Source organism: Hippopotamus amphibius, chromosome 3, assembly GCF_030028045.1.
Source record: "Hippopotamus amphibius kiboko isolate mHipAmp2 chromosome 3, mHipAmp2.hap2, whole genome shotgun sequence".
NCBI lineage: Eukaryota > Metazoa > Chordata > Mammalia > Artiodactyla > Hippopotamidae > Hippopotamus > Hippopotamus amphibius.
The window spans coordinates 132,888,163-132,901,293 of NC_080188.1; the positions used below are offsets into that span (position 1 = coordinate 132,888,163).

Consider the following 13,131-nt stretch of genomic DNA (forward strand, 5'->3'; position numbering starts at 1 on the left):
TGGAGGCAGCCGGCCAGGCCCGGGTGCGCGCGCGGCACTGTGGCCACTGCGCGGGCGAAACTCGAGGCGCCTTGTCAGGAAGCTGCCCGCACCAGCGGAGCTCCAGCCCGCTCGTTGCTGCTGAGAGCCCGAGTCTGTGGGCCAAGGCTCCAGGCTTCCTCAAGTGCTCGTCGTGCGGTTTTCCCGATGCTGGAAGTCCCGGAGGAATATGTGAAGCAGATATACACCTTAAGTTTGCTCAGTACTTACTCTAGAAGGCAACTGTAATGGAAACAGTTTTCTCCTTCCTGCGTCTTTCTTCCCTTTGCTACTCACACCAGCGCTCCACTCCTGGTCACCAAGTGTGTGGAGGTTTTCCCCACACCAAGCAATTCTCTGACACCAGCTGGGTGTCCTACAATTTAGTTCAATTCGGACACTACTTGGAGACAGTGTCAAATCCACAGGTTAAAGGTTCAGTCCTACAAGAGTGCCCCCACCTCCTTCAGATGCCAGTCTCAAGCCCAAGTTATCACCTAAACTTCTTCTTTTCTTTTAATTAAAATTATAGTCGATTTACAATATTGTGTTAGTTTCAGATGTACAGCAAAGTGACTCTACATGTGACTATAAACATATATGTATATAACTGTATTCTTTTTTCCGATCCTTTTCCATTACAGTTCATTACAAGATATTGCATATAGTCTCTAGGCTACACGGTAAAGCCTTGTTGTTTATCTATTTTCTAAAGAGTCGTGTGTGTCTGTTAATCCCATACTCCCAATATATCCCTCCCTTCCTTCCCTTTTGGTAATGATAAGTTTTTCTATGTCTGTGAGTTTGTTTCTGTTTTGTAAATAAATTCATTTGTACTATTTTTTTAGATTCCACATACGAGATCACATAATATTTGTCTTTCTGATTTACTTCACTTAGTATGATAATCTGTAGGTCTATCCATGTTGCTGCAAATGGCATTATTTCTTTCGTTTACAGCTGAGTAATATTCCATAGTACTTACATACCATGTCTTCTTAAGCCAATCATCTGTCAGTGGACACTTGGGTTTTTTCCATGTCTTGGCTATTGCAAATAGTGCTGCTATGAACATGGAGGTGCATGTATCTTTTCGAATTAGAGTCTTCATCTTTTCCCAGTATATGCCCAGGAGTGAGTTTGCTGGATCATATGGTAACTCTATTTTTAGTTTTTTAAGGAATCTCAATGCTGTTTTCATAGTGGCTGCACCAATTTACATTTCCATCAATAGTGTAGGAGGGTTCCCTTTTCTCCACACCCTCTTCAGCATTTATTATTTATAGGCTTTTTGATGATGGCCATTCTGACTGGTGTGAGGTGATACCCCATTGTATTTTTGATTTACATTTCTCTAATAATTAGTGATGTTGACCATCTTTTCACATACCTATTGACCATCTGTAGGTCTTCTTTGGAGAAATGTCTATCTAGGTCTTCTGCCCATTTATTGATTGGGTGGTTTGATTTTTTTGTTATTGCGTTGTATGAGTTGCTTGTATATTTCCGAAATTAAGCCTTGTTGGTCACATTGTTTGCACATATTGTCTCCCAGTCCGTAGGTTCTTTTCATTTTATTTATGGTTTCCTTTGCTGTGCAAAAGTTTATAAGTTTGATTCGGTCCAATTTGTTGATTTTTGCTTTTATTTCTATTGCTTTGGGATTCTGACCTAAGAAAATATTGCTACAATTTATGTCAGAGACTGTTTTGCTATGTTCTGTTCTAGGAGTTTTGTGGTGTCATGTCTTCTGACCCACTAGTTATAGATTGGGGGTTCCAATGATCCCCTCATTAGGTTGGATTAATTTGCTAGAGCAGCTCACAGAACTCAGGGAAACACTTACTTGCATCAATTGCATCAGTTTATTAAAAGATATCATAAAGGATACAGATGGACAGCCAGATAAAGGAACATATAAGGCAAGGTCTGGGAGTTCCCTAGTGCAGGAGCTTCTGTCCCTATAGAGTTGGGGTGCATCATCCTCTGGGTGTGGCACCAACCTGGAAGCTCTCCAGATGCCATGCTCTGGGGGTTTTTATGGAGGCTTCATCATTTAGGCATGATCAGTCATTAATTCCATTTCACTTCTCTCCCCTCTCTGATGCATGGGGCTGAAAATTCCAAGCTTTTAATCATGGCTTGGTTTTTCTTGTGACCAGCCCCCATGTGGTAGTCTTGCAGGAGCCCACCCAGAGTCGCCTCCTTAGAACAAAAAATTCTCCTACTGCTGTTATCACGTAGGAAATTACAAGAGTTTTAGGAGTTCTGTGCCAGGAGTCAGGGGAAGATATATATATATATATATATATATATATATATATATATATATATATATATATATTTGTTTTTTGTTTTTTTTTTTCCCTTCTATTTTCTCTTCTCTCACAGCTCATCACCCCTGGTCTCTGGCCACAGACCCCTTCCAGCAAAATGATACACAAGTTCAAATGTACTGATACATTATTAGAATCCCAAGCAGTCATTAATAATCATTCCTGTCCATCATCATATTATATGAGAATGTTTCCCAGGGCAAGGTCACTCAGGTTTGCAGGCTTTCATTCCATCTTGTCAGGTTCCAAAAGCAGGTGTGGTCTCAGCAAACACAGGGCTTCACTCTTTCAGGCATCTGATGTAACTGAACTGAGGCTATATCATTTCATGCTCTGAGCCTCTTTCAAGGTATTAATCTAATATTGGATTTTTCCTTATTACATAACTTATTTATTCATTACTTTACTGCTTCATTGGGGTGCTCCATTTGGTATTTATAGGGGGAACTAGGCAGTCTCCCTTCTCAGGACAAACACACTTTGCAGTGGCTTTTATCCAGTCCATGAGGCTGGCTGTGATTGTTCAGTAGTGAACTGTGGGTCCTGTGCCAACATAAACATGCTCTTCCACTCTGCAGTATCAAAACCAGAGACACAGCCCCCAAATTAGCCCTTCTCTTCATCCATTTTAATAAAGTACTTCAGGAAGCTGACGATACTGATATGAGACAACCCCATTCACACTATACCCTCTAGTTTCAGTAATTTCTTGGTTTTTCCTTCCCCCACATTAACTACCTTCTTGCTAACCAGAGGCCTTAGAGGTACTTTATATTGTCCTGGCATAATTTTTCCCATTGTGGGCAGCTTTGAGGTCAGTGGCTGAAGTTCAGACCAACCCAACGGAGCTTGGATGAACATCAAGTTCTGACCCAGCACTTTATTTTAGCTATGACAGATAACAATGACCAAGGCATTGTATGTTTACTGTGCTTCTTATTATTACGTATTTCCTTGCTTATTCAATGAGTCAGCTCTTCAGGAGTCAGATTTATCCTCATCTTTCAATTCCTTTGGCAACTTTTACCTTTAGTAACTGACTGAAGCATGGCTGCAGTTTAATACCATGGGTGACTAGGTAGCCATCCAGGGATCAAAGATTCCTCACACACCACCCTCTCATCCTTTTTTTTCCCAAACCACATGTTTCCATGAGTCGGGGTGGTTCTAGCAAATCCCACTTCACTGACACCAACTATAATTTGGAAAAATCTCAGTTTTTTCCTTCCTGTTTTTCTTTCCTGTGAGTCTCCTTTATTACTCATACAAACACTTCATTTTGTCACCAGATGTGTGGAGGTTTTCCCCCACATCAAGTAATTCTCTGTGACACCAGCTGGGTGTACTGCAATTTAATTCCATTCAGATACTATGCAGTGTCAGACAGAGAATTGCTTGGTATGTGGGGGGGGACATCTCCACACATTTGGTGACCAGAGTGAAGTGCTGTATAAGAGGTAAAGGAGAGTCATAGGGAAGGAAACACACAGTGGGGAAGAACTGGGTTTTTCCCTGCATAGAAGAAAGAGAACTGAGGTTTTCCTTTTTGAGCACTTTCATACTCTCTCATATTTAATTACTTTTTATAACACTGCTATGAAGGAAGCATTAAAGATGTTTTAAAATGTGTAAAGATGAAGAGACTGAGCTAAGTAAATTTGACTTGCTTAAGATGGAAAGGCAATTAACATCAAAAAAGGTTCTGCTAGCCTGATATTCTCAGGCTATATCTGGTCTTATCAGAACTATACCTTATATCTGAGGAAGCAGGAAAGAGAGTGGTGACCTAAAGACTAGAAAGGCTGGAGTGAGAGAGTATGCCTGGAGTGGCTAAAGAAACCTCTGTGGATGGTAGATAGGACCTGAAAATACTTCGTGTAAGATGACAGCTGAGTTTAAATGACCTCATCTTCTCAATGGTATTGGGGGTGAAATTATCTGGGAAGGTAAGGAGCAGAGACAGTTTGGAGATACCATGTGAGAAAGACATCAGGGACTCAAGAGAAAGAATTACCAGAAGAGCAGTGGAGACTTACCTGTTGTTGGATGATACATGTGTCTAGGGGACAAGAATGGCACTCTGTTGGCTCCAGGAGTTCTAATCTGGCAAGAGCCTAGAGGAGAAAGTAGGTGTGGGGTAAATAAGCAAAGGATAGGGAGAGTTAAGTAGCTATGAATAGCAGTGTGAGAGCACCAGGCGAGTAGATGACTGTGGGCTGAGGATGTGTCAAATGTGAAGAGACATCAGAAATGGCTAATGGACTGAATTCTCAGTGGATAGTAGGGAGTCTTATCAGGTTAAGTTACTTTAACAGAAAATTCATAAATTGGCTTAAATAATAAAGAGGAAACACGGCCTCACAGTCCTGGGTAAATTGGACTTCAGGGAAGTCTTGATTCAAGACTCAAAAAATTCTCTGATTTCTCTTGATCCTTCTTCCTCAATGGGGGTTCCATTCCTAGGTAGACTATCTACTAATGTTCTCAAAATGCCACCATCAGCAACTTGGACTACAGGCCCCCCTGTCCATATCTAGCAGGAAAAAGTGCTTATTTCTCCCAGAATTCATTATTGAACAGTAATTGTACTGTAGATAAAGGGGGCGGGATGTGCTTCTTAGTTTGAGCCAATCAGGGCTACTCCTGAAATTAGAGGTAGGATTAATCCCACATAAACTCTATGGCTGACATATTCAATATTCTTAAGAAGGAAAAAGGAGATGAGAATGCTGACGTGGCAACCCTCAAATGTTTTCTACAGAGGATGAGGCCACAGTGTGACAGAGAATGAGGGGGTGAATGGTATATACTTTCAGAAATGAGTAGATGTTAGGAGAGGTTCTACCCTAAAGGAGTTTTCCAGAGTAGTTTCCACTATGTGAGGTCAGATGAGACCTAGGACAGCCCAGAACACAAGGACCCTCCCATCATATCCCCAGAGGCCACTGTCAATGTGCGATAGTCTCTGACTCTCCTCTCCCTACCAGGAACTCAAGAGACTGTGCCAGTATTTCCACATGATCAGTCTCCAAGGAGGCAAAGCTTTTACATGTCTGACCTCAAGGGTCAGTGGGACTCTGTGAGAATCCTGAGGAATGGAAGAGATGCCTGGAGTTCACCCTATCACACTTTATCTGGCTCAGGAGAATCACTCTTCATCTACTCATCACTATTTCTTACCCAGGTTTCTCCCTAAAGCAATGCCTTGCAGGGAGCTATTTCCTTGAGTACACAGCAATACTGACATATTAATTATGTCTTTCTGGGCAGAGGTGGTGGCAATCGTCCAACAACAGGAAGTTGAAATTCCTTCCCCATTCTGGGTTGAATAACCACATTTTCTTGGCTCTTAGAGTCTCTCATCTCTCACCCCCCTACTTCTTTTTAAAACTTGACTCTGTCCCTCTTTATTATCCCATTGCTTAGTATCTTCCATCACATCCTCCTCCTCATGACTCCAATACTTATGTAATTTAAGGATTTGACGGCAGGAGACAATGGGCAAAAGATTTCTTTGTGGCATGGATACTGTTGGTGGTGAGGAGGAGCCAAAGGATGTTATAAAACTAGTTTTCAATGAGGAGGTAGTCTCTGGGAAGAAAACTCTGTCTTAAATTTATAACCTGGAGAGGAAGTAGAGAAGTTAACTCCAGTTTTGAAATGAATTTTTATGGCTTCCAGATTTCACTCCCTCAAGCATGATACTATACAGCCTCTCAAAGAGGCACAGTTGTTTTGATTAATTACATGGAAAACGAAGCACAGTCAATAAACTATTAGAACAAGAGAGTTCAACAAGGTTGTTGGCTACAAAATCAACATATAAAAATCAATACTTTTCCACCACATCAGCAGTAATCACCTAGAAGACATAAGAGGATATTTATAACCTATCATTCACAATAGAATAAAAGCATAAAGTACCTAGCAACAAACCATAAAACAAATGCACATAATCTTTGTATGGAGAAATATTTAAAATTATTGAAAGACAAAAGGAGAACTGTTAAATGAAAATATCTACATTAGTCACAAATGAGGTAACTTAATATTGTAAAGATGACCGTTTTCCCCAAATCCTTTTACAAAATCCATGCAACATCAATATACCAACAGGGTGGCTTTTATAACTTGATAACTAAGTTTTAAATTTACATTAGTGTGTAAATTCATGGATTAAGGGAATTTTGAAAAAGGAGAATGAGTGAAGACTTACTATACTTGATATCAAAAGATAATGGTAATAAAAACTCTATAGTACTGACACAAAAATAGACAAGCAGACTGATGGAACAGAATAGAGAATCCAGAAACAGACCTGAGTGTAAATGGGAATTTGGTATATGATAGAGAAGGCATTATGAAATATGAGTTGCTTAGTAGATAATCTTGGGTAAAGTGACTTACTGTATGTCGTAAAAATAAATTTGGATTCTAACTCACACAATTACAAATTTCCAATAGACTAAATATCAAAAAGTGAAAGATTAAACTATAGATCTAATAGAAGATCATGCAGAACAATGCTTTTGTTACCCTGGGCAGGGAAAGAATTTTTTAAATATAAGATCCTAAAAGTGCAAAGCATAGCAGGAAAAAACAGATAAGTCTGAGCAAATTAATGTGAAAGACTTTGACAAGACATTTCATGGACAAAGTTAACAGTAACAGATAGGGCCAAGATATTTACAACATCTAAAACAAACAAGGGATTAATATTTAGATTTAGAATATACAGACCTTTTAAAAAAATTGAGATATAATTGACATATGAGGAACTTCTGAAATTAGCAATAATAACCAAAAAAAAAAAAAAAAAGCCAACTGGAAACCCAATGGGAAAAAATGGGCAAAGAACGTGATTAATCAATTCATGGAAAGAGAAAGTTAGGTGGGTAAAAATATGAAGAGATGGTGAACCTTATTAGCAATTAGAGAAATGAAACTAAAACAGTGAGATACCACCTTACATCTTTGGGAAATATTAGAAAGTTAGTTAATAAGTCATGACTAAAACAGAGAAATGGGACTACTCATGTTTTGTGGGTAGGAGTTCGAACAGGCCAGCATATTGGAAAGCAAACAGTAAGTCCTTACGTAACTGTGTACTTTCTGATCCAGCAGTCGTCCTGGCTATAAACCACAGAAACGAACATGTAGGTCTGTTAGGAAACTTGTATCAGGATATTCGGGACAGGATTGCATGTAATAGTGAGAACTGGAGCAATCCAGATGTCTATTGCTAAACCATAGATTAATTTATGCTTGATTTGCTTATGCTTACACAACATAGATCTTGTCAAGAAAGTGATAGCACCACTGACTTTCATAAGAATTCCTTATTCACTCTGGAAAGAATGGTAACTAGAGATGGGCTCCTCTGCACTCTTCTTGACTGGTTTCCCTACACTGATATCCTCTATTCCCTTGCTCTCCCCATCTTTGTGGTTTATATCTTTTTAAAAACGGGTACTGTTGTTTTAGTAAGGTGTGAAGAGGGAGTGAAATTAGATATATTATTCAATCTCCCATCTTCATGTGGAATTTTCCCTTGCTGCTTGTCTTGGTCCCTTCAGGCTGCTGTTAACAAAATCACAGCTGGGGTGGCTTGTAAACAGCAGGCATGTGTTGCTCACAGTTCTGGAGGCTAAATGATGAAACCATATAGATGTATGTTCTAACATGAATCATTACACTGAACCCAACTGTCATTCTTTCAACATATCTTTGCAAAAAGCCTTTGACACAGGGGAAGAAAACTGAATATTAGATTTATCTAGTGCAGAAGAAAATACAAATATTCCCTCAAAAGGAGAATTATCTCATAGATGCTCCTGTAAGTTACAGAGTATGCTCGTAACTGTAATTGCTTCTGGGGATAACTATGTGGCTGGAAGAAAAGTTGTTAGACTTACATTTTACTCTTTGCCCTTTTAAATTTTGTAACGTGTGCATATATTATTTATTTAAATAATGAATAAAATGCCTCTGCTTCAGAGTTTATTGTAGTAGAAAATGGCAGGCCATCTTACTACAACAACTGAAAAAAATAGAATACTTAAAATTATATATGATATAATATATTTGCAGTTCTATATATGAGGGTGAGTCAAAAATTATCCACACGCTGGCTGTAGAGTTTAATTTAATTAACTTTTAGAAAAGACAAATACATCATTTTTCGACATAATCTGCTTGCTTTTCAACACACTTCACTTTGTCCATCTGTTAACAAGCTTTCATATTCCCTCATTAAAAAATGTTTTAGGCTGGGACTTCCTACATGGCACAGTGGTTGAGAGTCCGCCTGCCAATGCAGGGAACATGAGTTCGAGCCCTGCTCCAGGAAGATCCCACGCATGTGCCACAACCTTTGAGCCTGTGCTCTAGAGCCCATGAGCCACAACTACTGAGGCCCATGCACTTAGAGCCCATACTGCACAACAACAGAAGCCACCCCAATGAGGAGCCTGCTCACCACAATGAAGAGTAGCCCCTACTCACAGCAACTAGAGAAAGCCTGTGTGCAGCAATGAAGACCAAACACAGCCAATAAATAAAATAAATAAATGAATTTATTAAAAAAAAAGTTTTAGGCTGAGCTGTGAACCACGAATGCACCTCTGTCTTCACTGCGTCATCAGAAGTGAATCTTTGTCCTGTAGGGCTGCTTTCAGGGGACCAAACAGGTGAAAGTCTGATGGAGCAAGATCAGGACTATAGGGAGGATGCTTTAATACTTCAAAATGAAGTTTTTGCAGAGTGTTGACAGTGTGGGCAGAAGTGTGTGGATGTGCATTGTCATGCTACATCACAATGCCCTTGGATAGCAGTCCTTTGCATTCAATCTGAAGTTTAGGCTTCAGCTCTTCAATAAGCATCTCTATCCATTCATACACACTTCTTTGTGACAACACACTTTCCCCATACTGCACACACGTCTTCGATAAATAATGGCACCAGGTACACCCTCAGACTACAAAAAACGAATCACTGCACGCTGCTCTTCTTTTGTGCAAATCACAAGTGGGGCATCCATTTTTGCTCGCACCACAGTTACAAATGAACTGATGTAACACATTCACACCTGCACAGCAATGACTCGGAGACAGTAGCCTTGAACAGAAAGCGCAGATAAGACAGTGTGGCCAACAGAAGTTTTAATATAACCGGAGTGTGGATAATTTTTGACTCACCCTCGTATAATACACAGACTACTTTAAAATAAATATAATATATAAACCATATATAGTGTATTATTATAAACTGTAAATGTAACACTTTAAAAGGTTAGAGAGCTGTGAAGCAAAGAGGACTAGATGAACTAAAATCAAAGACAGGAATAGTCTCAGGTAAGCAGAGATTGCTAGTTGTTCTCTTCCCTCTGGGAAGTTGCTGAGACTGGGACCGAGGTGAGAATTAGATATCATCTAGGCAGAGGAACCCTACTGCGGTAAAGAAAAACCAGTGCAACTTTTGATGCTTGTGCTGGTTGGTGGATAGATTAAAATGTAATGAAACATCAGACAAATGGCTATTTCCCCCACACAACATTTGTCGAAAACTGGGTTAGCATGGGAGGCTGAGTGCCGAGATGAAAAGGTGGAGTGGGATCTCCTGCAATGTCTCAGTGCTTGGGAGACAGGGTACCAGAGGGAGTGGTCTGCAATAAATACATATATATAAGATTTCACTCTGGAGACCACTGATATCAGAGTTGGACTAAATCTGACTACAATTGTCCCTACCCATGACCCAGATTAATTCCCAATTGGATTGAGGTTATCAACTCTTATCCTCTCTGCCTGACAGAAAAAAAAAAAGGGAAAAACACTTTGGGAGAAAACATCTACTTTAGTCTCTACAGTTATTTTATATACAATGTCCAGCATACAATAAAAATTAGGAGACATGAAGAAAAAGGAAAATCAGGAGAGAAAGTAAACAATAGAAGCAGAAATAAAGGATAAGTGAATTGCTTAAGGTTATTGAAAAGAACTTTAAAATAATTATGGTTATTATTTAAAGAAAATAGAGGGAAAGATGAAAAATAGATGAAAAGATGGAGGATTTCAATAGAGATGTAAGAATCCATACAGAGATGCAAATAAACTTCTAGACCTGAACTCTCTGGGTGGCTTTAACATCAAATTGGACACAACACAACAGAAGATGGGATTATTGAACTCAAAGACAGGTCAGTAGAAAATATCCAAATTGAAGAACACACATGCAGAACATGGAAAAGAAGAGACTGTACCAGAGACACTTAATTGGTTCCAGAAGGAGAGAAAAAAGATAATGGACAGAAGTGATATTTGAAGAGATAGTAACTGAGATTTCCAAAATTGATGCATGACTCTCTCTCCAGATTCAAGGAATTCAGCAAATCCCAAGCAGGACAAATACAAAGAAAATCACATCTTGATTTTTTCTTTAGTTAAATTATTAAATTTCTAAAAAATCAAAGTTAAATTACTAAAAATAAAAGTTAAAGATAACAATCATAAAAGTAGATAGGAAAAAAAAAGATTACTTTTAAAAGGGTACCATATGAATGAGGTCTGGTTTTTCCAACAGAAATCATCGAAGACATGTAATAGCATGTTTAAAATGCTAAAAAATAGAAGAAACACCTACCATACTAGAATTACATAATCAGTGAAAATATCCTTAATATGCAAGCAAACTAAAGACATTTTCAGACAAATAAAAGCTGTACAATATATATCTCCAGCTGGCTGAGGGGAGTTTTTCAGGATGAAGAAAAATGTCTCCACATAGAAATATGCATGTATAAGAAAAAGTGAAGAGCACTGGCAAACTAATGCATGTAAATATGAAACAATATTGCCTGTTTTAAGTAACAATGATAACCGTGTTTTGCGGGGGTTATAACCTATGATGAAGTAAAATATATGACAACAGTAACACAAATGGCAGGCAGGTAAATAGAACTGCACTGTTGAAAGACTCCTGTGCTGCTCATGAAGTTGTAAATATACTAATTTAAGTTAGGCTACAAGATATCAAGGATGCCGACTGTAATCTCTAGGATAACCACTAAAAGAATAATACAAAAAGATATAACTGCAAAGTTAATAAAGGAAATACAGTTGAATAACAAAATATACAGTTAACACAAGAGAAGACAGGAAAGAATAATAGGGAAAGAAAGAACATATGGAGCAAGTAGAAAACAAAAAGTAAGCTAAACAACTATGTGAGTAATCACGTTAAATGTAAATAGACTATATACTCCAGAAATTGTTAGACTGGAGAAAAAAACAAACCTAAGACCCAACTCTGTATTGTTTACAATACACTAAATACACTTTAAGTATTAAGACACGATTGGTTGAAAGTAAAAGGACAGAAAATAATATACCATGCAGACACTAACCAAAAGAAGGCTGGTGTGCCAATATCATCTAAAACTGAGGAAAATACTCAAAAGCACACTATTGGGAGAGTGGGTAAATAAATTGTGATATTTTTATATAATGGAAGCAAAATAACTATATACTAATATCTTCAACAATATGAATGTATTTAATAATCATTATGTGAGTGAAAGAAGCTATACACAAAAGAGAACTTACCCTGTGTTTTCATGTATGTGAAGTTTCAAGAACTAATTGTGATAAATGTCAGAATAGTGGCTCCCTCTGGTGGGGAGTACGGATTGAGAAGAAGTAGGAGAGAACCACCTAGGCTGCTGGAAATGTTCTATAACTTAACTTGGCTGGTGATTGCACAGGTGTATGCATATGTAAAAACTCATCAAGCTGTAAGTTTAATGTTAGTGCACTTTAAATCTCAAGAAAAAGGAAAAAATGAACAAAATACAATTCCTTAAAAATTATGAATGCGGGACTTCCCTGATGGTCCGGTGAGTAAGGCTCCATGCTCCCAACTCAGGGGGCCTGGTTTCGATCCCTGGTTGGAGAACCAGATCCCACATGCATGCCGAAACTAAGACTTCACATGCTGCAACTGAGAGTCCGAATGCCACAAGTAAGATGCCCGCATTTGACAGCTAAAGATCCCGCATCCTGCAACTAAGACCCAGCGCAGCCAAAATAAATATTTTTTAAAAAATTACAAATGTAATTTCTTTTCATTTAGTAATTCCTCTGTGAATTTATTCTCCCGATGTAGCTGCACATTTTCAAAATGATACATGTACAGGTTATTCAAGCAGCATTCTTTGTAATAGTAAAAGATTGGAAACAACCTAAATGTCCATTAATAGAAGACTGGTGATATAAATTATGAACATCTACATGGTGGAATACTATACAGCCACAAAAAAAGGAATGAACAAGATCATTTAAAAGAATAAGGCAGGTGTAGAAAGATATATATAGTATAATACCATTTGTATAAAGGGCAGTATAGACATTAAGTAAATAGGGGTGTTTAGGCATTTCCCATTCCTGGTTGGTTCTCATTAGCCCTCACTTCTTATCATGGCCCCTAAGCCTCTAGTGTGAAGCCACAAAATCTGCAGTGTGCACAACCATGACCTTTTAAGCCACTGCCTGGGGATGTCTGAACATGTAGCAGCCTTTCTGTAAGAGTGGGATGTTTGAAACAATTGTATCAGATAATGGTAAAGGATCTACTGTAAGCTTTTCTTAGCAGGCAGACAAGCTTATTCAAGCCATTTAAAAGGTTGGTTAAGTATGTATATGAATGACTTAAGATTTGTCTTTCATCTACAATAGAAATAGAGTCATTCATAATAGCTTATATTCTCTAAAGCCCTAATACG

The 13,131-nt window shown here is 38.4% G+C and overlaps 1 long non-coding RNA gene across 1 annotated transcript in view; it reads right to left on the reverse strand.

Moving 5' to 3' along the window:
* Positions 1 to 13,131, reverse strand: part of LOC130848286 (uncharacterized) — a 38,197-nt gene that overhangs the window by 9,359 nt on the left and 15,707 nt on the right. Inside the window, exon 3 of the long non-coding RNA XR_009052594.1 lies at positions 4,391 to 4,468. This is a non-coding gene — a long non-coding RNA (uncharacterized LOC130848286). The remainder of the gene's footprint in view (positions 1 to 4,390; positions 4,469 to 13,131) is intronic.